The 24,540-nt window shown below is 41.5% G+C and overlaps 1 protein-coding gene across 2 annotated transcripts in view; it reads left to right on the forward strand.

Moving 5' to 3' along the window:
• The first annotated feature begins 7,266 nt into the window (after nt 1-7,266).
• The window catches only part of DENND2B (DENN domain containing 2B), a 179,376-nt gene continuing 162,102 nt past the window's right edge, over nt 7,267-24,540 (forward strand). The window contains exons 1-2 of one of the 2 annotated variants that reach the window (XM_017500325.2): nt 7,267-7,346; nt 7,592-7,726. The gene's annotated coding sequence lies outside the window, so the exon portion shown is untranslated. Of the gene's footprint in view, nt 7,347-7,591; nt 7,727-7,778; nt 7,847-24,540 lie in introns of those variants that run through there. The other variant, XM_037728425.1, reaches the window with a different exon arrangement.

Below are 24,540 nucleotides of genomic sequence, written 5' to 3' on the forward strand. Positions count from 1 at the left end.
AGTTTTAGAAATGAAGATAGTTTTTCTGTCAGTCAGCTTTCATGCGATTTATTGGAGATCACTTTCTCCTGAGCTGCTCTGAAGATGCATTTTGCAACACAAACTGAATTGTTGTCAGAAAAGGATTTATTTCTTAACAGTATTGAAGTCTCTATTCTGGAAAGCTGAGGCTCTTAGCAATTACATATAATAAATCACATTTGGCAGTAAAAACTACACACACACACACACACACACACACACACACACACACACACACAGGTCAAAGTGACAGCTTCCAATGCATCTGTATCTTAGGCTTTTTGAGCTCTTAAATGTTTTGGCCCCTCAAGTCTTGATTAGTTGAAAGTTGACTAATGAGTATCTAGGAGGAAGGAATTAAGAACAGCATGGAATGCCGATTATCCTAAAACAAACAAACAAAGGAAAAGGAAGCAAAGAAGGAAAGTAGATGTAAAAGCTTGGCCTTCCAGGAGACTGAAGATGGCCTTGCTCTCTGTGGTATGTCAACCAGTCAACCACGTTCCCCAGCTTAATGGAAATGTTGGGGTAGGCTGCTGCTTAGTTAGCAGTAGAGTAGATGCATGAAAACTACCACCACCATTCTATTGGTACCTAAATGTTCAAAGTTATCACTCTGACTGTACAAATGTTAATGTGACTGACCTTTTCATAACTTACTGTTTCAGTAGAAACTCTCTAAGCATTTATCGTTCCATTTGCCGGGAGAATAATTATTTTATTGGAATGCGTATTTGAATCCACTAAGCATGTGAATTTGGTCATCTCTGAACTTGGCATCTCCTCCTTGCCTGTAACCTCTAGTCTAGAATTTCCCATAATTTTTTCTATATGTGCCTTGAATAGAGATTCTGATTCAGGATGAGATGTCTTGGACCAGAGCATTGCATTTTGAAAAGCTTCTAAGGTAATTTTTTTCTCCAGAGGACAAATATTTTATTCTTTAAGAATTTATAAAGAAACTGGAAGAGGACTATAGTTCTCTCTGGATGATTTTTGACATGCACCAAAGGTTACGAGCTACTTTTATTTTTAGAGTTATTTTCCTCAAGTGCACATCATGTCACTCTTCTCAAAAATATTGTCTCCCCACGTCCTTTGGAATCAAATTCAAATTCCTTCATATTGTCTTCATGGGCTTCCTGGATCTGATCCTGTATCAGTCAATAGGAACTAAGCTTATGCTGTAGTAACAGCTTCTAATATTTCAGTGACTTAAGACAATGAGGATATTCCATATATATCCAGCATGCCCAGCATGGCTCAGTAGGGAGGTACTGGTTTATTCAGGGACCCAGTCTGCCTCAATCTCACATGGCTTTGGATTTATGTGGCAGAGAAGATAGGCATGGACATCTTTCACCTATTCTTCAATGCTTTGGCCTGGAAGTGACACATGTCACTTCTGCTCACAGCCTGTTGGCTAGATGAGTGTTGGACAGTCACACGACCCTGCGTAACTGCACAGTGACTGGGATGGTAGACTTCTGTGGACTGGGAAGTATAACAGTGAGCCCTAGTGAGTCCACCTTTTAAATAAATGTTTGAGGTGAAATTTACACAACATAAAACTTGACCATTTTAAAGTGTGTAATTTAGTGATATTAATTATAGTCACAATATTGTGCCACCACCACTTCTGTCTAGTTCTAAAACATTTTCACCACTGTCAAGGAGATCCCATACCCACTAAGCAGTTACTTCCCATTTCTTTCTGCCCCTGAGCCCTGGCAACCACTTATCTGCCGTCTCTATGGATTGACCTGTTCTGGATAGTTCATATGAATGGAATCATACAATATGTGACTTTTTGTGTCTAACTTTTTTTCAACTTAGTATAGTGTTTTCAAGCTCACCCACATTGCATGTATCAGGATGGGGTTCCTTTTTATGGTTGAATAATATTCCACTGTATAGATACACTACATTAAAAAAAAAAAAAGCCATTCATGGCCAGGCATGGTGGCTCACACTTGTAATCCCAGCACTTTGGGAGGCTGAGGCAGGCGGATCACCTGAAGGCAGGAGTTCAAGACCAGTCTGGCCAACATGGTGAAACCCCATCTCTATAAAAATTAGCCAGGCATGATGGCGGATTCCTGTAATCCCAACTATTTGGGAGGCTGAGACAGGAGAATCACTTGAACCCAGGAGCCGGAGGTTGCATTGAGCCGAGATTGCGCCATTGCACTCCAGCCTGGGTGACGAGTGAAAATCCATCTAAAAAAAAATTAATTCAGTCGTTGATGGACGCTTCGATTATTTCTACCTTTTGGTCCTGTATATAGTGCTGCTACAAACTTCTGTGTACAAGTATTTGAATACCTGTTTACAGTTCTTTTGGGTATATAACCAGGAGTGGAATTGCTGGTCATATGGTAAGTCTTTGTTTAACTTTTTGAGGAACCACCAAACTGTTTCCCAATTAATTTATCTTTTGAACTTGCTACTTCAGTCAAATGAGGACCAGTCATTGTTTTTACAGCTAGTTTCTCACTTTCATGGCTCACGCAATTGCTTTGGTTTAAAATTTTCTCTCATTCTTCTCTATTGATTGAAGTAGAAATTCTAATAGTCATTGCAGGTTCAGGTCCAACCCTCTTCCTCTCAATTCTGGTAAGAGTCTCTACTACTTCTGCAAATTCCCATATTTCCTCCTCTTTATTTCTTGTATGCTATTTATTTTTGAATAGTTATTTATTAATGCCTTTATCACCAGATTTTAAATTTGCCTACACAACTTATTTCTCTTTTATTCCCCCCAGTGTCAGAAAACAGTCTTTTGCAGATGTTTAATAAATGCTTATTGAATGAATAAACAAATGACTAAGGAGCTATAGATACAATGGTGATTTTTTTTGGGGGGGGTGGGCTATGGATTTTTGTTTTGCCAGTAAGATGGAGAATGACAAGATAATATTACATTTTATAATTCTGGTTTCAGGGGTGCATGTTGGGTAAAATTCAGTGAATTCAGTGACAAATATAAATCATTATTTTATCTGGAGATAATTCATTAAATCTAAGACTGATACCATCAGAACAAAGATTGGTAACTAGTGTTTCAAAGGAGCAAATTTTTAGATTTTAATTTCCTCCAGTAAAAAATTATCTTCAGGCTGGTCCAAGTTCAGTGATGTTTACAGCTAGTTGATCACAACGAGTTACAGATTTCTTTGTTCCTTCTCCACTCCAACTTCTTCATTTGACTAGCCTTAAAAAAAAAAAAGTATCTTCAAGCCCATGAGAGAAGAAAGAAGGATGACTTAGCAAGACAGAGGAGTGAGGGAACCGTCCAGTTTGGATGAAACTTTCTGAGCTTGTTTTTGTCTCCTGTCCATCTAAAAGTCACCTGGCATCTCACCTCATTTACTCGTAGATCCAGTCTGCCCAGCATCAGCAGTTAAACTGCCTTATTACTTTCTTTTCTTTCTTTCTTCCTTTTTTTTTATTTTTATTTTTTTTGAGATAGAATCTCACTGTCTTGCCCAGGCTGGTGTGCAGTGGCATGATCTTGGCCCACTACAAGCTCTGCCTCTGAGGTTCAAGCAATTCTTCCTGCCTCAGCCTCCCAAGTAGCTGGGATTACAGGTGCCTGCCACCATGCCCAGCTAATTTTTGTATTTTTTAGAAGCGGGGGGTGTCACCATGTTGCCCAGGCTGGTCTCGAACTCATGAGCTCAAGAGGTTCTCCTGCCTTGACCTCCCAAAATGCTGGCATTATAGGAGTGAGCCACTGAACCCGACCCTCATTGCTCCTTCAATGAACACATGTGATATTACAGGCAGAGTACCTAGAAGGAAATTATTGTTTCATGAGTACTAGACCTGCAAACCTGAAAATTTCTAGAAAATCTTAACCCTTCTGTCCCTCAAAGGAAAAAAAACAAAACATGCCAAAGTAAAATCCACGAACCAGAAAACCCAGACAACTTACCATGCTTAAGTGCAGGATTTAAAATAGCAGAAGGAAGTAAAGCCCATCTTTGTGATGTCAAGTTCTATTTCAGTATATAACAAAATAGTTGAATTATAAGGCTCTCAAAGTTAAAATATTAAACAGACCCTTAGCTATAAGATATGTTGTCAGGCATCTGTATGGAATATAACCATGTAACCAGGGCATATTGTACTTCTCTGCACAAAGAGAACCAAAGCTACTGCTTCTAAAGATTAGGAAACTTTCATTAGACTGACAGAAGACAGTACAGAGGAAATGGCTTGGGGGTGGAGGAGACGTATGAGAGAGGATGAAAGGAACAGTATTCATACTATCCAAATTAGAGCCAGGATGTTTATGCTCAGATCTTGTCTTGGCTCTGTGTTGAGGGGCCTGAATAATGGGAACATGGGAAAGTGTATCTCAGACCCCTAAATTAGGCAGTAAATTTACCAAATTTCTCCTACAAACGCTTCCTATTTTCAGCTGTCTCTTCACATTTCTGAATTTATGCTGTGATTGAAGTCCAAAGATGGCTAATGCTAATGATCTCTTTCTCTTTTCTGTTGCTAGTGTCCTCCCATGGCTATTTCATTCTGTTGTTTATAAGTCATGTCTTTACAACAGGATTGTAGCCTTATGAGGAGTGTTTTCATTTATTCAGACAGCATGTATTTACTGTGTGCTTATTTCATACTGGGCACTGTGCTAGGTAGATAGGATGTAATTATTAGCAAGACAGGCTAGGTTGGTGTCCTCAAAGAGCTCGCCGTCTCTTTTAGTACCTTATATATAGTTGACCTTCTTTGTCAAGTGATGTGAACATTAGGTTAGTGCAAATTACTAAATTACAACTATTTAAAATATTGCATTAACAACATTTCTGATATCAGTGTCTCCAATACATAATATGGCCTGTATTAAGATGAACTAATAGTCACATATGTGAAGTTTAGACTCAAGGCTATATTTAGACTATATTTAGAACATTTAAGGGATGTTATTTTTCTTTCTGAGAAGGCAGATCTAATGAAGGTTTTTTCCTAAGAATTAAAACAGTTCCAAGCATAATTTGCAATGGAATTGGCAAACAAAAAGAACAAGTATTTATATCTCATTATTGCCCTCTTACATTGCTTCAGCACATATAAGAGGCAGCAGCAGCAGCTGCCAAAGATGAAAATAATTATTGTCCTGGGTATGAATAGAGAAAATCTTGATGCTGTTTGTTGTCTTTCCTTGCAGATGTTACTCACAAGAAAAATGGGACTTTAGTAGAAGTTCCAATAGTTTTGAAAATGGTAGACTTAAGAACCCCCTTACAGAGCTCAGAGAGCTGCAGGTAGAATTTGCCTGGAGGGTTGCTAAATTCTGTGGCTTGCCTTCACATTCAAGAATTCTCTTGTTCCACGTTTGGAGCAGAACCACCCTAACGTGTGACTGGAGAGACTGGAAAAGACTGGAGAGGGTTAAGTTCATCCAGATATGGCCCAGGTCTCCTGAAGGGTTCAAGCACTTCAGTGAACTAGACTAGAAACTCACATTGTGAGTTCGGAGTAAAACCTGTTCTGATTAAAGTAAAACTGTTCTGAATTTTGGAGTAAAATCTGTTCTGATTTTTGGCCTTTATGTTTTCCAGTGTGCCTCAGCAACAGCTGAAATCTTGGACTTTCCTGATGTAGAACCAACTCAACCAGAAATTGATTTATTTTTCATGTGCACACTGCATCACACCATATATAAGGCCCTCTGCTAGAAAGGCCCAACTGGGGTCTTTTGGCATCAGTATTTTGGAGACAAAGAGTTAATACTAGAAATTCATGTGTAATATCCTTTTTTGGCAAGGGAATAGTAGGCTTTATCAGTTTGGTTCTTGCCATTATTTGTGTTCCATCTTGACCAAGTTAAATTATTTTCAGGATGCATCTTTTTTTTTTTTTAAAGACAGAGTCTTGCTCTGTTGCCCAAGCTGGAATGCAGTGATGCGATCTGCAACCTCCGCTTCCTGGGTTTAAGGGATTCTCCTGCCTGAAAGCTCCCTAGTAGCTGGGATTACAGGTGTCTGCTATCACTCCTAGGTTTTATATTTTATATTTTTAGTAGAGATGGGGTTTCACCATGTTGGCCAGGCTGGTCTTGAACTCCTTACCTGAAGTGATCCGTCCACCTTGGCCTTGCAAAGTGCTGGGAGTACAGGTGTGAGCCACTGCGCCCAACCAGGATTTTTTTTTTTTTGAGATGGAGCCAAGCTTTGTCACCCAGGCAGGGCTGCAGTGGTGCCATCTTGGCTCACTGCAACCTCCGCCTGCCGGGTTCAAGCGATTCTCCTGGCTCAGCCACCTGAGTAGCTGGGATTACAGGCGCGCGCCACCACACCCGACTAATTTTGGAATTTTTAGTAGAGACGGGGTTACACAATGTTGGTCAGGCTGGTCTTGAACTCCTGACCTCGTGATCCGCACGCCTCGGCCTCCCAAAGTGTTGGGATTACAGGCGTGAGCCACCGCGCCCGGCCTCAGGATGCATCTTAAACTCATTATTTTTGATGCTTGCCTTGCAGCTGAGTAAATACCTCTTTAGGATATGTGACAATTGAATTGGCTTCGATTTTGAAATATGTCCTGGACTTAGAGCCTGCTTTTGTTCATACACACTGGTTCCTTCGAAATATAAATTTGTAAAGTCAATGTAAAACTGAAACTTCAAAAGTCAATTTTCATTGCTGCTCAGTTTTGCATTTCAATATCAAATTTTATTTACAGTGAGTTACGTGAGTAAACAATGGATTACACGGCTTAAACATCTAAGTATGTATGGGTTTGGATTTTAAGTAATTTACATTATTCTTTTCCAAGTTGATTGTTGTACTGGGCTAATTATTTCCTTCAGAATTCCACTAATAAATCACAGATTCTCAATGCTGCTATTCCATTGCTTTATTATTCAATGGCACCCTTTTCTAGTTTTGGTTTTGCAAACCAGGGGAGTATTTAAAGTAAATTTTCAGAATCCCTTTTGGAGCTTTTGGCTCAGACTAGGCTCCTTGGAACTCTAGTGCTTTGGGAGTTCTGCTACTGCTGCATTACCAAAAGTAGCTTCTTTCTATTTCGTTTGGGTTTTGTAGGGCTCTCCTGAGGCAGAGAACTGGGAGAAGGAAAAGAGCTCATCGGTTTGTTTGAAGGCCGGCGGGCTGTGCAGGCAGCTTTTCCCAGACTTTCCCAGCTCCGGCTTTTCACGCATACCAGAAGAGCCGCTTTTTTCCTCCAGTGATTGAAACCATCTGGACTGCAGGGGGGTCACGTGTGTATGAGAAAATGACATAAAGTTTCAGACTCCGTTGTGCTTTGCTCCGGACCCAGACAACTCTTGGTCGGATGGTGCGGAGGTGAGGGCCGTCCAGTCTGGGGGCCAACTTCTCGTCCCGGCTGCTCCCGGCCCCCGCCTTCCTCACCCCTGTCCCCCACCCTCCCTCGCACACTCTCGGCGCGGCTTCCTCGCTCCCTCCGGCGCCTCCGAGCGCTCCTCTCCGCCGGGCTCCAGCAGCCCACCCTCTCGGTCTTGGGTGGAGGCGAACATCCTCCACGCCCCCTCCACTCAAATCTGCGCTCCCTCCCCTCTCTCTCCCTGCAGTCCGGCCGCAGCCCTGGGCGCGGATGCCTGCCTGCTGCCCGCCCTCCCTGCAGGAGCGGCTCCTCCTCCGGGCTGCGCGGCTCCAGGCGAGACCCAGTCAAGGCGCCGCGCCCGGCCCGGCTGGAGAGCGCAGAGGTAAGCGCCTCCGGGCCGGGTGGCCCCGGTTCCCGCGTGCCGCGCCGGGTCCCGCCCCTGCCCTCCCAGCCCTTTTCCCGCTACTCCCGACTCCCGGCCCCGGCGACGGTGTCCAGCTCCGTGAGTACGCGCGTGGGGGTCGCCGCAGGCGCGGAGGAGCGGGGCCGGTGGGATCCGCCCTCCCGGGCCGGTCAGTAGCGGCCGGTTCTGCTTTCCGGCCCGGCGGGGCCGCGCGGTTGGGGGTGGGGAACCTCGGCGAGGGTCGGGTGGTGAAGAGCTGCCTGTTGCAGAGCAGAGACCCGACCTCGGGACGCCCTGGGAGCCGGCTCTGCGCCCCGCATGCCCCTCGGCGGCGGTATTCGAGCTCCTATCTCGAGCTGTTGCAGTTTGTATGCAGGCTCCTTGAAGAACGCGCGCACACGCATACACACAGCACACACACATATACACACGCACAACACACGCAGACACACACACACGGAACTCAAAGGAAAATTAACTTTGCACGCTATTACTGCAACAAGTTAAACTGTGTTTATTTGTGAACCGTTCATTTTTTTGCCCTTGTTCAGACGCTCGCTAAGTATTCAAGGGTCCACACTGTAGTCAACGTTTATGGCACCTTATCCAAGAATTTCGCAACTGAGTAGAATTCAAGAGACAGTGTTTCCATGTGTTTCTAAAGAGGGCTTATTGCATTTTCCTGGGATCTTTATATGAAGGTAGTTGGTGATTACTTGAATATGAATAAAACAACTTCACTAAGTGAGAAAATTTGCCTTAGTACTGCCTTAGTCCAGCTCTTGCTTTTTTTCCCAACGAGGTATTTCTGCTTTTTGGATAGCAGGGTCTTGGGAGTGGTGAAGAGGTCATTATCCCATCTGCAAGACTGTTCAGCAACCTCTTAGCTGCACACACTTTAACTGGCCGTTTTAGGATGGGACCACGGGGTTAAAACCCAAAGGGCTGCATTATTTGTTTTGTTTTAATATTTTTCAGAAGGTGAATTCCTTAATTGATTTTTTTGGCAGAATTAGGGGTTCCTAAAGAATCATAGTGTAGGTTCCAGAAAGCTAATCCAAGATAGAGACTGAATTGTTAACAGTCTGTCTCCCTTGCTGAATTAAGGACAGCACAAGGCCAGAATTCAAGAAGAGCCTGTTGAACGCATCAGGTGAAGGCTTCTTAAATTCTGCTGGTCTGGCAGAGAGTTCCTAGGTGACTAACATAGATTTAACCCTCCTTTTTATTTATCTGGCAAATATTTTTTATTTAAACATTTCTTTTTCTTTTCTTATTTATTTATTTATTTATTTGAGAGGGAGTCTCTCTCTGTCCCCCGGGCTGGAGGGAAATGGTGCAATCTCGGATCACTGCATCCCCCACCTCCCAGGTTCAAGTGATTCTCCTGCCTCAGCCTCCCGAGTAGATGGGATTATAGGTGCTTGCCACCACATCCAGCTAATTTTTGTATTTTTGGTAGAGATAGGGTTTCCCCGTGTTGACCAGGCTGGACTCAAACTCCTGAGTTCGGGTGATCCACCCAACTCAGCCTCCCAAAGTGCTGGAATTACAGGTGTGAGCCACTGAGCCCAGCCTATCTGGCAAATATTACCTTTGGAAAAACTCCCCAAGATATGGGGGAAGAAAAATTGTTCAAGTGTATGTATGGGAAGTGTTACTATCCCCTATTTGGGCCAGAAGGGCACCCATTTTTGGTAGACAACTCCAAGGCAACTCTTATCTTCACAGTATTTTTTATTGAATGGCTAGATTGGTTTGGCTTGGTAATTTGGAAAACCCTTGCTCTTGAGTTTGTGGACTCCTTGGGGAAAGAGGATTGGCACATAAGTGAAGGATGATTTCAGATCAGTTGGCTTAGAACAGGAGTGTCCAATCTTTTGGCTTCCCTGGGTCACCCTGGAAGAACAAGAATTGTTTTGGGCCGCACGTAAAATACATTAACGCTAAGGATATCTGATGAGCTTAAAAAAGTGAAATTGCAAGCAATTCTCATAATATTTTTTAAAAAGTTTACAAATTTGTGTTGGGCCACACTCAAAGCCATCCTGGGCAGCCCAGCCGCAGGTTGGACAAACTTGGCTTAGAATCTAAGAATTATAAAGCTCTAGGAGAAAATGATTCTGAGGCAGGGAGGTTTCATAGAAGAGAGGAAGGCCTTGAAGCAAAGTATGCTTCTGAAACTGGTGGAGAGTTGCTGGGGAAAAGCTTTCAAGAGAATGGAGAGCAGACCGTTTGGACTGCTGGACCTAGAGAGAAAAGTAATAGTCAGCATCTGCTCTATGCCAACTGCCAGCTCTCTTTTTCATCCATCAGCGTGGTGACATAGGTATGGTTGCTCTTGTTATAAAGATGAGAGAATTATTGTTTTAAAAAGTGAAGATAAAAAAGATACCTAACCGGCCGGGCGCGGTGGCTCAAGCCTGTAATCCCAGCACTTTGGGAGGCCGAGGCGGGTGGATCACGAGGTCAAGAGATCGAGACCATCCTGGTCAACATGGTGAAACCCCGTCTCTACTAAAAATACAAAAACATTAGCTGGGCATGGTGGTGCGTGCCTGTAATCCCAGCTACTCAGGAGGCTGAGGCAGGAGAATTGCCTGAACCCAGGAGGCGGAGGTTGCGGTGAGCCGAGATCGCGCCATTGCACTCCAGCCTGGGTAACATGAGTGAAACTCCGTCTCAAAAAAAAAAAAAAAAAAAAGATACCTAACCTTCTCAGGATGACACAGTGGTAAAGTGGCAGAGCCGGAATTCCAATGCCTGGCTCTCAGACTAATGTGGGTGCTTTCACAGCTGCCTTCTCCAAAGAGCAGTGGGAGGTCCAGTGGAAGCTGGACTGTGGTCAGCTTGAGTTCTGGCTCAAGGGTTGGAACTTGACCCTATGGACATTGTCTAGGTTTTAAAGATTTTCGAGAAAAGGAGCTGTGGGTAAAGCAGTTATTTTAGAAGATGAAGGTGACGTCTATGTACAGTAATGTGACATGCTCATCACAAGTTGTGTGCTAGTCATTGTTCCCAGTTAGGAGGCTACTAAGTGAATGTAGCCAAGATACCTGGGTGTTTCAATTCCTGTCTCACTTACCGTACCCTGCAGTGAGTAGCGTGGTTCACTGGGTAAAGAACTAGTTGTAGTGACCACGGGGCTGCTCTGGATCAGAAAGGGCACACGCTGAAGTGGAATGTGTATGTGGATCAGCGCCACTGCTGCTTTGCCTGTATGTTCCCCCATGTTTTGCAATGCTTTGTTTTTTTTCTTTGACAACTACCCTGAGAGGTAGATCAATGTTGTAATTTGTTTAAATGCTTTTCCTCGCCCTAAACATCTTACATTAGTTGATGTGCCTTTTCCCCTCATATTCTCTTATTTCTTAAAAATGCTGAATTTTGGCCATGTATTGTGGCTCACACTTGTAATCCCAGCATTTTGGGAGGTAGAGGCGGGTAGATTGCTTGACCTCAGGAGTTCGGGACCAGCCCGGGCAACATGGTAAAACCCCGTCTCTAGAAAAAATGAAAAAATTAATCATATGTGGTGGTGTGTGCCTGTGGTCCTAACTATTCAGGAGGCTAAGGTGTGAGGATCAATCATTTGAGCCCAGGAGGTTGAAGCTGCAGTGAGCTGTGATCACACCACTGCACTGCAGCCTGGGTGACAGAGTGAGACCTTGTCTCAAAAAAAAAAAAAACAAAAAACTGATTTTTAAAACTTGGTACTAGTAAGGTAAAAGTGAATTTAGATTACCTTTCTTAATTATGAGACAGACTAACAGAAAATGTACATTTATTTCACTTTTTGTTTTGGAGGAAAAACAGGAGGCCTTTGTAGAGTTCCTGTGTGGGGATTTAGAAGGGATAAGAAAGCCAGGATTTAGAGCTGTGCAGAGGCCTTCCTATCCCTCCACATTTCTTACCAGTTAATTGTATTGCTCATGTATACAGCTTAGGGAGCTCACAAGGACATCGGACAGTCACATTTATAGCTAGGCCCGTTGATTCTCAGCAGATAATGGGCTCAGGAAGGGCAGCAGTGGGTGGAGACATTTTACTAGAATTAGTCTGCCACTTTGAATACAATCTGGATTTCTTGCTATTCCTTGTGCAACTCGTACGCCTTTTCCTCTGAACTTATTAGTCCTCTGGAGACTTGGTTGTTTGGCCAGGGAATATCCCATGGCAGGAGGGCTCACTAAGGAGGGGCAGCTGACAGGCAGAAAAATGAAGTTTGTCAACTAAAGTTTTCTTTTAATTAATATTAGAGTCACCCATGGTTTTTTGTCAAATAAAAAATATGAAACCAAAATATGATTTCAGTTCTCCACATCCATTTTTACCTTTAAGACCATCTCATATGTTGGAAAACTTGCCCTACCTAATGGGTCATTGATAGGTGAAATTATCACCAGCACCTCTAAATGGGTTAGGATATGACTCAGCTTGGGTTTTGACCTCTGAGGAATGTGACCCCTCTTAGTGTGGAGGATTTATAGTAGAAAAACTTGGATTAAATAAACCATTTATTCAGAAGTTTCTGGAATTTGATGTTTCCCTTCAAACATCTTTGAGCGCAGTTTTTCTAGTTCTAGACCAGGGTAATCCCTTAGGGCCAGACGGAGGTGGTCACACCCTGGTTAGTACCTTGGTTCCTTCTCCCAGTTTGTATTTTGTATCACCTGAAAGTCATTTTATTTTCTCTGCAGCCGCTGGTTATAGGCTACGTGGTCATTCCTCCGGAGAATGGCAAAGCTCATTGTTAGTTGGGGATCATTTGGTATGTGTTCCTGGGAGAATGCTCTTGAGCCTAGTTTTGAGAGTTGGGACCTCAAAAAGAGACTTTGGGAACGCTCTTATTTAAATGTCAGAAATATTTGGTTGCATTTTTGATGCATTTCTTGCACAGTTAATGTTTTTATATATGTATTTGGCATTTTAATAATTTAAGAAAATGGTGATTTAGGTTATCTAAGATACCTAAAAGCTTAGAAAAACAGGACTATAATATCCTCTTTAAAAATACTCTAATTTTTTTTTATTGGGAATGACATTTGGATAATTCCTGGGAACTGGAATATCCCTTTCATACTCAGATATAATCTCCTAGTATGATAGAACCTTCAAATATCCTTAAATCTTTCTGAGGAGATTTAATCTGTCTCAAAGAGCTTTCACAGTTTCCCTGGGAAACACTTTCTAAGGAAGGTTTCCAGGTTGATGATCACAGGTTATCTCCTTGTAGTTAGCCTAAGTTTTCTTTTAATGTCTCTTACTTTTACTGTTTTCCTATCCCTCTTCAATGCACAGATGTTCACAGAGTGAACAAATTGTCTTTCCTGGACTCCAAAGGCAGCTACCAAATATACAGACTGTCCCATCTGTACTCATCCTTCCCTTCCCTTCCTCTGGCTAAGCAGGCTGAGATTTTACTCTTTTTGTTTACCAGTCTCTCTTTTTAGACCTATGATTATCCTTGTTCTTTGTGTTTTGTTTTATGCAGGAAGTTCATATCAGATACGTTGGCCATTAGAGCTTTCAAATTGGAAGGCACCTTTTGGAGTAAAACATACATGTATTTTTCTATTAGCATAAGCAATTGTGGAATATATGTAAGCTCTGGAGATTATCTTTTAAAAAAGTTATCATCAAAAGAATTTTGCTCAAGTTCTTTAATGGCTTAAGAAGAATTCAGCCCTCGCAAGACTGCACTAAAAGTAACAGATTAGCCCAATTAAGGCCTTTCTGGAAGTGTGGGAATCATTTGTTTAAACTGGAATGTAGGATCTCCATACAAATGTGATAGAAATAATCTTGCAAAAGTAATTGCGGTTAAAAAAAAAAGAAATATCTGCTTAACCCTTTGTTAGTAGCATAAGAAATAAGCCCTTTTTTATGGGCCTATTGATGGTAAAAGGTCATAGTGATTAGAACATGCTGGGAATTTGTCCCTGTTTGTTAATGTTTTGGAAACTCCTTTGAGTAGGCAAGGGTCACTTTGGGTGGCTTTTTGTCTTTCTTTGATGTGAAGTTGGGATCTTGGATGTTAGTTTAGCTAAGAAGTTTGAATCTAGATATCTGTGAATTTTTTCGCTCTTCCTCCGTTCTTCCTTTTGGAGGCGACTAACTAGAGTGGGTTAGAGAGAGTGCCTTTAATCAGAGTCAGTGTCCTGAGCCTGTCAGACACTGGTGTCTGGGAAGTGCTCTGTATCACTATCATTGATACACTTTGCCTTCCTTGTGTCCAACAGTTTTTGAATATCTTCTGTTGAAAAAGCACTGGGGTGTGTTCACGCATCTGTTTATTCTCTTATTACCTTTCTTCAGTGAATGTGCTCAATGAATATGCTTAATGTTAGGTGTTTGATGAATCAATGAATGGATGAAGTTAAGAAATTAAGAGGCCGGGCCCTGTGGCTCACGCCTATAATCCCAGCACTTTGGGAGGCCAAAGTGGGAGGATTGCTTTAGGCCAGGAGTTTGAGACCTGCCTGGGCAACGTAGTGAGACTCTGTCTCTATGAAAAAATACAAAAATTAGCTGAGTATGGTGGTGTGTATCTATGGTCCCAGCTAAATAGGGGCTGAGATGGGAGGATTGTTTGAGCCTGGGAGGTCAAGGCGGCAGGGAGCTGAGACTGTGTCACTGCACTCCCCCTGGGTGATAGAGCAAGACCCTGTCTGAAAACAATAACAACAAAAGAAATTCCGTGGGAAATTAATTTTGGATATGAATGTTGGGTACCGCCTGATCCAAATATTGCTATTGGGAAGCGACTGTTTTTACATCACTCTGGTCTCTGCTCTGGGTGCAGAGATGACCTCTGATAAGGCTCAACATGTGGGGATATATTTTCTAGTGAGTAAACAGGGCCTAGTCAGTTATTTTTTCTATTAGTCATGTTGGATTACATTTACTGTTGCTGGGAACTCCAGTTAGCATAATATCCCCTTGAATTAGGAAGTGCCATTCAATAGCTGTCTTTCTCTAGGACTGTCTGGAGAAGATTTTCTTGAAAGTCTGGTCTTGCCTCTTGAGCTAGGGATGGGTAGATTCTAAGTACTTAGACCCAAAAGGCTTCTTCCACTGGGACCAAGTCCCAGGGGAATGGAAGTTCTCTTGAAAATTGTATAATTGTATGGGAGGGGAATCAGAGCCTTGTACTCTTCAGTAGTCGCCAGAATCTGTACACAGAGACCTAGAGATAAAGAAAACCCAACTTGCAGACGAATATTTGGTGCTATGGGTTAGCATGGAAAAAAATGGCACTTAAGGTCAAAGTGTATTTAATTGAATCCTTCATGTCCAGTTAATCAGCAATATCAGTTGTGAGGATTCTGTTTTGCTATTTTTTCCCCCCGTCTGTATATTGACAGGTGATTCTTTTGAATTAGAATAGCACTCAGGACCACAGTGTTTGCATAGAAAGTGCCATAAGAGTTACGGGGCGTGGGTAGAGGCCACTTTATTTCTTGTTTCAGAGGGCCGTGTAAAAAAATTTTTTAATTAATTAATTTATTTATTTTTAGAGACGGGACCCCATGTGTTTCCCAGGCTGGTCTCAAGCTCCCAGGCTCAAGTGATCCTCCCACCTTTGCCTCTCAAAATGGTAGGATTATAGATGGACCATTTTTAAAACCTCCATAAGCAGTTCAGTGATCAGAATTAGCTACTAATAGCTCTGCCAAAAGGTATTGGCAAAATAACATCTAGCAGCGTTTGTCTATTTTAGGTTGGGTTTGTGGAAGAAAGCCAATTTGGGAGCAGTATGATGTGCCCATCTCTGTCCACATTTGAGTCGCCTACATAGTTCCCATGTATTTGTCACTATTTCTGGTCCCTGGAGGGCTGGGGTAGATCTCAGGATGTGAGGCTCAGACTTGGTTGAAACCACATCAAGAGCTGGTCCTGGTGGGTCAGGATTATTTTCTGTGGCTTATCACCAGGGCTAGGCATGTGGGAGCATGGGTGGGTAGGACAGGGAAGAAAAATAGAAGGATATATAGTTCTGTAGAAACTGAATAAAGAAGTGAAAAAATTGGCCAGGCACTGTGGCACTCACCTGTAATCCCAGCACTCTGGGAGGCCAAGGCAGGTGGATCTCTTGAGCTTAGGAGTTTGAGACCAGCCTGGGCAACATGGTTAACTCCCATCTCTACAAAAAATGCAAAAATGAGCCAGGTGCAGTGGCACACACCTGTGGTCCCAGCTACTCAGGAGGCTGAGGTGGGAAGATTACCTGAGCCCAAGAGGTTGAGACTGCAGCGAGCTGAGATTGCAGTACTGACCTCCAGCCTGGATGACAGAATGAGACCCTGTCTTAAAAAAAAAAAAAAGTGAAAAAGTGAATCTTTTTTCCCCTCACTGACTTGGATCTTTGATCTATTGGAAACCCTTATTTCTTGAGGTCATTATATTTATGTATTTATTTTTAAATGTTTCATTATTATATTTTAAAAATATGTATATATATTTTTTATTTCAGTAGCTTTTGTGGTACAAGTGGTTTTAGATTATATTGTATAGTGGTGAAGTCTGAAATTTTAGTGCACCAGTCACCTGAGAAGTGTACATTGTACCGAATATGTATTTCTTTATCCCTCATTTCCTTTCCCTCCCGCCCTCCCACTTCTGAGTCTCCATAGTTCATTATATCACTCCTTATGCCTTTGCATACCGATAGCTTAGCTCCCACCTATAAGTGAGAACATACAGTATTTGATTTTGCATTCCTAAGTTACTTCACTTAAAATAATGGCCTCCAGCTCCATCTAAATTGCTGAAAAGACATTATTTCATTGCTTTTATGGCTGAGTAGTAGTCTATGGTGTATATATACCACATTTTTTAATCCACTCATTGGTTGATGGGCACTTAGGTTGGTTTCTTATCTTTACTGTTGTGAATTGTACTGTGATAAACACATGTGTGCAAGCATCTTTTGGATATAATGACTTATTATCCTTTGGGTAGATACCCAGTAGTGCAATTGCTGGATTGAATGGTAGATCTACTTTTAGTTATCTGAGAAATCTCCATACTGTTTTCTATAGAGGTTCTACTAATTTACATTCCCACTAGCAGTGTGTAAGTGTTCACTTTTCACCACATCCATGCCAACATCTATTGTTTTTGACTTTTTAATGGCCACTCTGACTGGAGCAGGGTAGAGTATCTCATTGTGGTTTTAATTTGCACCTCCCTGATGATTAGTTATGTTGAGCATACATTTCGTGGCCATTTGTGTATCTTCTTCTGAGAAATGTTTATTCATGTCATTTGCTCCCTTTTTGATGGGATTTTTTTTTTCTTGCTGAATTGTTCGAGTTCTTTGCAGATTCTAGGTATTTGTCATTTGTCAGATGTATAATTTGCAAGTATTTTCTCCCATTCTGTGGGTTATCTGTTTACTCTGATGATTACTTTTGCTGTGCAGAAGCCTTTTGGTTTAATTGGGTCCCATTTATTTATTTATTTTTGTTGTTAAATTTGCTTTTGGATTCTTAGTCATAAATTCTTCGCCTCGGCCAATGTCCAGAAGAGTTTTTTCCTAGGTTTTTTAGAATTTGTATGGTTTCATGTTTTAGATCTAAATCTTTGATCCATCCTGAGTTGATTTTTGCATACGGTGAGTGATAGGGATCCAGTTTCATTCTTCTGCCTGTGGCTAGCCAGTTTTCCCAGCACCACTTATTGAATAGGGTATCTTTTCCCAGTTAATGTTTTTGTTTGCTTTGTTGAAGATTAGTTGGTTGTAAGTATCTGGGTTTATTTCTGGGTTGTCTGTTCTGTTTCACTGGTCTGTATATCTACATTTGTATCAGTACCATTGCTGTTTTGTTACTATATAGCCTTGCAGTATAATTTGAAGTCAGGTAACATGATGCCTCCAGATTTATTCTTTTTGCTTAGAATTGCTTTGGCTATTTGGGTTCCTTTTTGGCTCCGTATGAATTTTAGGATTGCTTTTTCTAATATTTTGAAAAATGGTGTTGGTATTTGGATAGGAATTGCATTGGATCTGTAGATTGCTTTGAGTAGTGTAGTTATTTTCATGATGTTGATTCTTTGGTTTCATGAGCGTTGGGTGTATTTCCATTTGTTTGTGTCATCTGTGGTTTCTTTCAGCAGCATTTTGTAGTCCTCCTTGTAGTGCTCTTTCACCTTCTGAGTTAAGTATATTCCTAGGTATTTTATTTGTTTTTGAAGGTATTAAAAAGGATTGAGTTCTTGATTTGATTCTCAGCTTGGTGGTTGTTGGTATATACCAGTGCTACTGATTTGTGTATGTTGATTTTGTAACCTGAGACTTTACTAAATTCATTTATCAAATCTAGGAGTCTTTTGGAGGATCTAGGCATCTTTTGGGGTTTTCTAAATATACAATCATGTCATCAGCAAACAAAGATAGTTTGACTTCCTGTTTTCCAATTTGGATGCCCTTTATTTCTTTCTCTTACTTGGTCTGGCTAGGACTTCCTAAGGTCATTTTATAAATATTCATAGTGACTAGTTGAAGGCACTGAGTTAGACTCCTGTACCTTGGCAAGAAGAACGCTGCTTGATGATTTTCTAGGTGTTTATTTGGGTTATGCCCATTTTCTTTCCCTCTTTTCTTACTAAGTTTTGATGCTCCTGTTTTTCTGGGAGTATTCTGGCTTCATTGTTTAGGCTCTTTTAAGGGCCATGGGAATTCTCGGGTCAGGAGGCAAGTTTGAAATGTTGCTAGATATAGAAGGTTTTCATAGCTTAAGAAATCTCCAGAAAAGAAGAGATAGAAAACTTTGTTACAAAGCATGTGGACAGGAAGTCAGGCGGGAAAATGGAATGGCAGATGGTGTAATTTCTTTGGTCAGCGTGTCTGTCTCTGCCAAGATGGGACTAGTGGGATAGTGGGGTAGCGGGCTGGTGCTGAGGCTATAACTTATAATTCACATAATTCCTTGAAGAGAAGATTATTTTTTTTAAAAGAAAGTATAGTGCCTTACATTGATTACTTTGAAATATACATGATATCCATGAATGAGTATTTGCAAAACACCTTAGTGTTTATCTAACTCTATGCCAAGCCTGGTAGTAGGTATACAAGACAACTGAGGAAAAAAATAACCTGAACTTAGACCATATAATTGTTGCCTAAAGAACTATATAAAGCATTACATCATCAAGCTCTAAATTGTGAGTTATCAATACCTGCAGGGGGTTTGGAGCCCCAGACAGATTTGCTATAAGACATGCAGGCTTATGGCAAATCTTGGGCCAAAGGGAAGCCTTTGGAGCGTTTAGATTGCCCCAGGGCTCAGTCTTCAGCCTGCTTCTTGTCTGTCTTCACTTTTCTTATGTGATCCCCTGGCTTTAAAGTACTAGCATTCATGAAATGTTTACTGTCTTCCAGAGGCTGTTCTAAGGGTTTTATGTGCACGAATCTAACCTTCCAGACAACCTTATAATATAGGTACTTTTATTATCCTCACTTAAAGGTGTAGAAACTGAGGCAAGAGATGGACTTTCTTGAGCTCACACAGCTTATAAGCTGGAGAGCCAGGAAGTGACCTAGGCTGGGGGACCAGCCAAGTTCTCTATGGGTTCAGTACAGCCATCCCCAGCTGGTCCTGGCTCCTCTGCTCCTGTCTTTACAGTCTCTTCTCCACATAAGCAATGAGAATATGTATATTTTTAACCCTCATATGGAATCCTATCACAGTTAGAGGTAGAATGCATATTTACTACCAAGTCCTTGTGTGTTCTAAGCCCCAGCTCTCCCATCTGCTCCTGCCCTCCTCCCATCTCTTCTGTGTCAGGGCCTTTGCCTGCTCCTGGGATGCTCTTCTCCTTGAATATTGCTGGTTTGTCACCGAGTTCATTTGCGTGTGGGCTCTAGTGTGTCATCACAGGGAGGCCTTCTCTGCCCATCCTACGTAAAGCTGCTCCAAGTCACTCTTTAACCCCCTCCTTTGTTTTTCTTCCTAAAATTACATTACATATTTCTGTGTTTTTCCTGTCTGCCTTCCCAAATAAATAAATTCCATGAAGTTAGGGACTTGATCCATTTGTTTACTGGTACCTTTACTGTTTAGAATAGGACATGGGAGGTTTTCTTTAACTATTTGTTAAATAAACAAATAAATGGCATCTGTTGCATTCATTTGCTGTCCATGACTTCACATGACTTCACTTGGGTAAAAACAGTGGGGAGGAAAGGGATGTACAAGTGATAGCTATAGGCTGGGTCCTAACTGGCTTTATGTTTATTACTGGGGCTTTGCCATCATAACGTGGCCAAGAGAATGCTGAGGAATCTTGGTTAAATGAATGCACTGTGTAATTTGTTCTGGATTCCGCACAAAGGGAGAGAATAGTGTGGGCCGATGTGCTCACAGAAACTTCCTGGAGGACTTGCAGACTCTGAAGGAGAGATTGGATTTGGTCTAGCATATGGGAATCAAAGAATAATTTATTTTTGAAGGTGGAAGTACTCTTAGGATGAACTAGTCCACCTTTTCTGTTTATAGACAGGAAACTGAGCCCAGAGAAGTGTAGGACTTGTCCAAAGGCACACAACTGGTTGATGTCAGAGCCACGCCTGGCATCCAGGTGTTTTGACTCCTAGTTTACTTCCCTTTTTTTCACGTAGTGCTGCCTTCAGAATCCAGGAGGACTCTTTGGGGGTTGGGGAGTACTAGGAGCAGCATGAGCAAAGGCCCAGAGGCAGAAAAGATGTTGGCTTGTGTGGGCTGGAAATAGATGGTCCTGTCAGAATCAGCAGGTTTATAAAGGAGCCCATGGGAGACAGAGCAGGCTGTGTAAAGTGAATCAGATCCTGTGGGATCTTGACTGTCATCTTGAATTTGAAATGAGAGGGAGGCATGTGAAAATGCTTTGACTGTTGTTCTGTCTTTTCACAGATATGGTGACATAATGGATAGTGTAGAAAATGGATTGGAATTGAGGAGGAAACTAGAGGCTAAGAGGAGTTAGGAGGCCCTTGCAACAATACCAGGTATTATGGCTAAGGGACTAGTACCACTTCAGTGATTTCTGTTTCTGTTTTTAGAGCTTTGTGGTGGTCTTTGGAGAAGATGACATGTAATTCTCAGGTAAAATGTGTATACTCAGCTTTCTAATAGAGTTTGGGGATAAGAAGGAGACCTGGTATTTTGCCTTAATTCTGTATGTGGCTGTAAATGACATTTTAGTATCCAAATGATAATTTTAAGAAATTAGAAGATAATGTTATACTGGTGTGAAAATAGTAATGGGACTGAGTGCAATGGCTCATACTTTTAATCCCAGTGCTTTGGCAGACTGAGGTGGGAGAATTGCTTGAGCTTCTAGACCAGCCTGGGTGACATCGTGAGACCCAGTCTCTACAAAAAGTAAAAAATTAGCTGGGCATAGTGGTGCACATCTGTAGTCCTAGCTACTCAGGAGGCTGAGGTGAGAGGATCGCTTGAGCCCAGGAGTTTGAGGCTGCAGTGAGCCATTATTGCACCACTGCACTCTAGCCTGGGTGACAATTGAGACTTATCTGAAGAAAGGAAAAAAAAAAAAAAGAAAGAAATTAGTGATGGAGTGAGGGAGGACTGAAGGAAAAGATGGAAAATGAATGGGAGCAGCTCCCCAGAGAGGGCCTGGTCCTGCCTCTCTGTCAGGGGAGCTGCCCAGTACAGTGGCTGGGTAGTCAGGCATCCAGGGACCCCAGTCAACCTTGCACATTTTGTGTTAGGACACAGGTGACCAGTGGAAGTAAAACCTATCTCCTGGGCCCACAATGCTTTGGACAGGTAAGCTGTGCTCAAGCCTAGTCCCATTCGTGTAGTCCACATACGAGCTGATGAGAATAGATTGATATACCTCCCCCTCCCGTGTTCAAGTGATTCTCCTGCCTGAGCCTCCCGAGTAGCTGGGATTACAGGCACCCACCACCATGCCTGGCTAATTTTTGTATTTTTAGTAGGGAAGGGGTTGCACCATGTTGGCAAGGCTGGTTTTGAACTTCTGACCTCAGGTGATCCACCCATCTTGGCCTCCCCAAGTGCTGGGATTACACGTGGGAGCCATGGCATGGAAGCTTCTTTCATAAGGACTGCAATCTTGCTTATGAGGACAGAGCCTTGGTGATCTAATCACCTCCCAAAAGCCCCACCTCTTAATGCCATCACCTTGGGGTTAGATTTTCACATGAACTTTTATTCATGATGTTTCATTAGCAATCACACTCAGAAAAGCTTATCAGGTCCACCTCCTAAATGTGTCATGAATCGTCCTTCTCCTTACTGTCTTGCTGCCTCCAATCCAGCCAAAGCCTTGACTATCTTTTGCCAGAATGGAGCTTTCATGTCTCAGAGTGCTTCCTCAGGGTGTTCAGTCTCCCCAGCTGCTGAGTGAGCTTTCTAGAATAATTTAGGATACTTCTTTGCTAAAAGCTCTTTGCTTTCTTTTTGAGGAATAACACAGTAAAGTACTCAAATTTTAAACGGATAGCTTAATGGATTTCAACATTTGTATACATTCTTATAACCACCACTCCAGTCAAGATGTGGAACATTTTTAGCGTTCTCAGAAGGCTGCCTGATGCCTCTTCCCAGACAGTATCCACATTCCTATCCCAGTCATTCTTCTGTTATTATTTGTTTTTTCTTTTCTCTTATTTACTTATTTATTTTTTCTGTGGAGACAAGGTCTTGCTATGTTTCCCGGGCTGGTCTTGATATCCTGGTCTCAAGCCATTTTACTGCCTCGGCCTCCCAAACTGTTGGGATTATAGGCCACGGAACCCAGCCTGTTTTACCTTTCTTTGATCCTCATGTTAATGAACCATGAAAGCTCTATATTGATTCTTCTTTGACAGGGTAATTCCACCCTTTGACACGACATTCAGAAGTCTTTGTGATCTGGCTTTTCCTTCAGTCCTCTACTCTCTCACCTTGCCCTTCCTGCCATGCAGAAATTTCATGTAGCTTATCAACATGGTAGGTGCTTCCATTTTTTGCACTTGATTTTCTTTTGCCCTCTTGACTTTATTCCTTGGCAAATTAATCCTTCAAAACTCAGCTTCAGGCAGAATCAAGACCTTCTCTGCACTACAGAGGCAACGATTGTTATAGGTAGTTGCTTTTATACCTGTAACGTCTTTCTCCTCTACTTGTGGCTTTGGGCTTTCAGGAGCCCAGGGATGATGGGGCATTTCCCCCCAATTGGTTAGTTGAATTTCACACAAGTAATTCATGGTCTTTCTAGAAAAATTGGAAAATAGGAAAAAAATCACTCATAATCTTACTACACAGAGATAATCATTGTTTATATATATACCAAAATGTATATGAATATTTTAAAACAAATTAAAAATATACATTCATAAAATACTAAATATTTGATCTACTTTAATCTTGTTATTAATATTTAGTTTTTTCTCCCCCCTACTTATTTAAACTATTACAGAAACGCTGTCATGAATATCCTTATGCCTATATTTTAGTGCAGTTCCTTGATTATTTTGGGGATTCCTAGAAGTAAAAGGGATGAACATTTTTAAGGGATTTTGATGTGCTTTGCCAAACTGCCCTCCAGAAAGTCTTTAACTGTGCACACTTCCACTAGGGTGAGTGAGAGTGCCTGTTTCCAGCCATGCTTGCCAAACTAAAAAGAATGAAGATAATCAGTGTTTGCAAATCTGATAAGATAAAAACGTTACTGCATTTCTGTTAATTTGCATTTCTTGGATTTCTATGGAGGTTGAAAATTTTCTTATATATTTAATGGCCATTTAATTTCTATTTCTTTTATGATTTACATGTTCATGTATTTATTTTATTTTTAAATTGACAAAAATTGTATATATTTATGATGTACAATGTGCTGTTTTGATTTATGTATATGTAGAATGGCTAAATCAAGCTCATTAATATACATTACCTCACATACTTATGTTTTTTTTGTGGTAAGAACACTTAAAATCTACTCTTAGCAATTTTCAAGTATGTGATATGTTGTTTAACTGTAGTTGCCATGATATGCAGTAGATCTCTTGAACTTATTTACTCCTCCTGTCTTTCAGAAATTAGTGTTCTTTGATCAGCATCTCCCCATCCCTCCATCCTCTAGTCTCTGGTAACCATTTTCCCCTCTGTTTCTATGCGTTCAACTTTTCTAGATTTGGCATATAAGTGAGATCATGTGGTGTGTCTCTTTCTGTGCCTGGCTTATTTCATTTAACATAGTGTCCTCAGGTTCATCCATGTTGTAGGAAGTGACAAGATTTCCTTCTTTTTTATGGACGAATAGCATTCCATTGTGGGTATGTAAACCACATTTTCTTCTTTTATTCATCTGTTGATAGACACTCAGGCTGACTCCATGTCTTGGCTATTATGAATAATGCTGCAATGAATGTGGAAGTGCAGATATTTCTTTGACATACTGATTTTATGTCCTCTGGATATATACTCAGTAGTGAGATTGCTGGATCCTGTGATAGTTCTATTTTTAATTTGTTGAGAAACCTCCATGCTATTTTCCAGAATGGCTGTACCAATTTATATTCCCATCAACAATGCACAAGGGGTTCCTCTTCCTCCGCATCCTTTCCAACACTTATCTTTTGTCATTTTGGTGGCAGCCATTCTAATAGGTGTGAATTGTTATCTTATTGTAGTTTTAATTTTCATTTCCCTGATGATTAGTGATGTTAAACATTTTTTAATGTACCCATTGGCCATTTGTACGTCTTCCTCTGAAAAATGTCTATTCAGGTACTTTGCCCATTTTAAAATAAGTTGTTTTCTTATATTGAGTTGATTCTT

Source organism: Cebus imitator, unplaced genomic scaffold (genome assembly GCF_001604975.1).
Source record: "Cebus imitator isolate Cc_AM_T3 unplaced genomic scaffold, Cebus_imitator-1.0 Scaffold265, whole genome shotgun sequence".
Classification (NCBI taxonomy): domain Eukaryota; kingdom Metazoa; phylum Chordata; class Mammalia; order Primates; family Cebidae; genus Cebus; species Cebus imitator.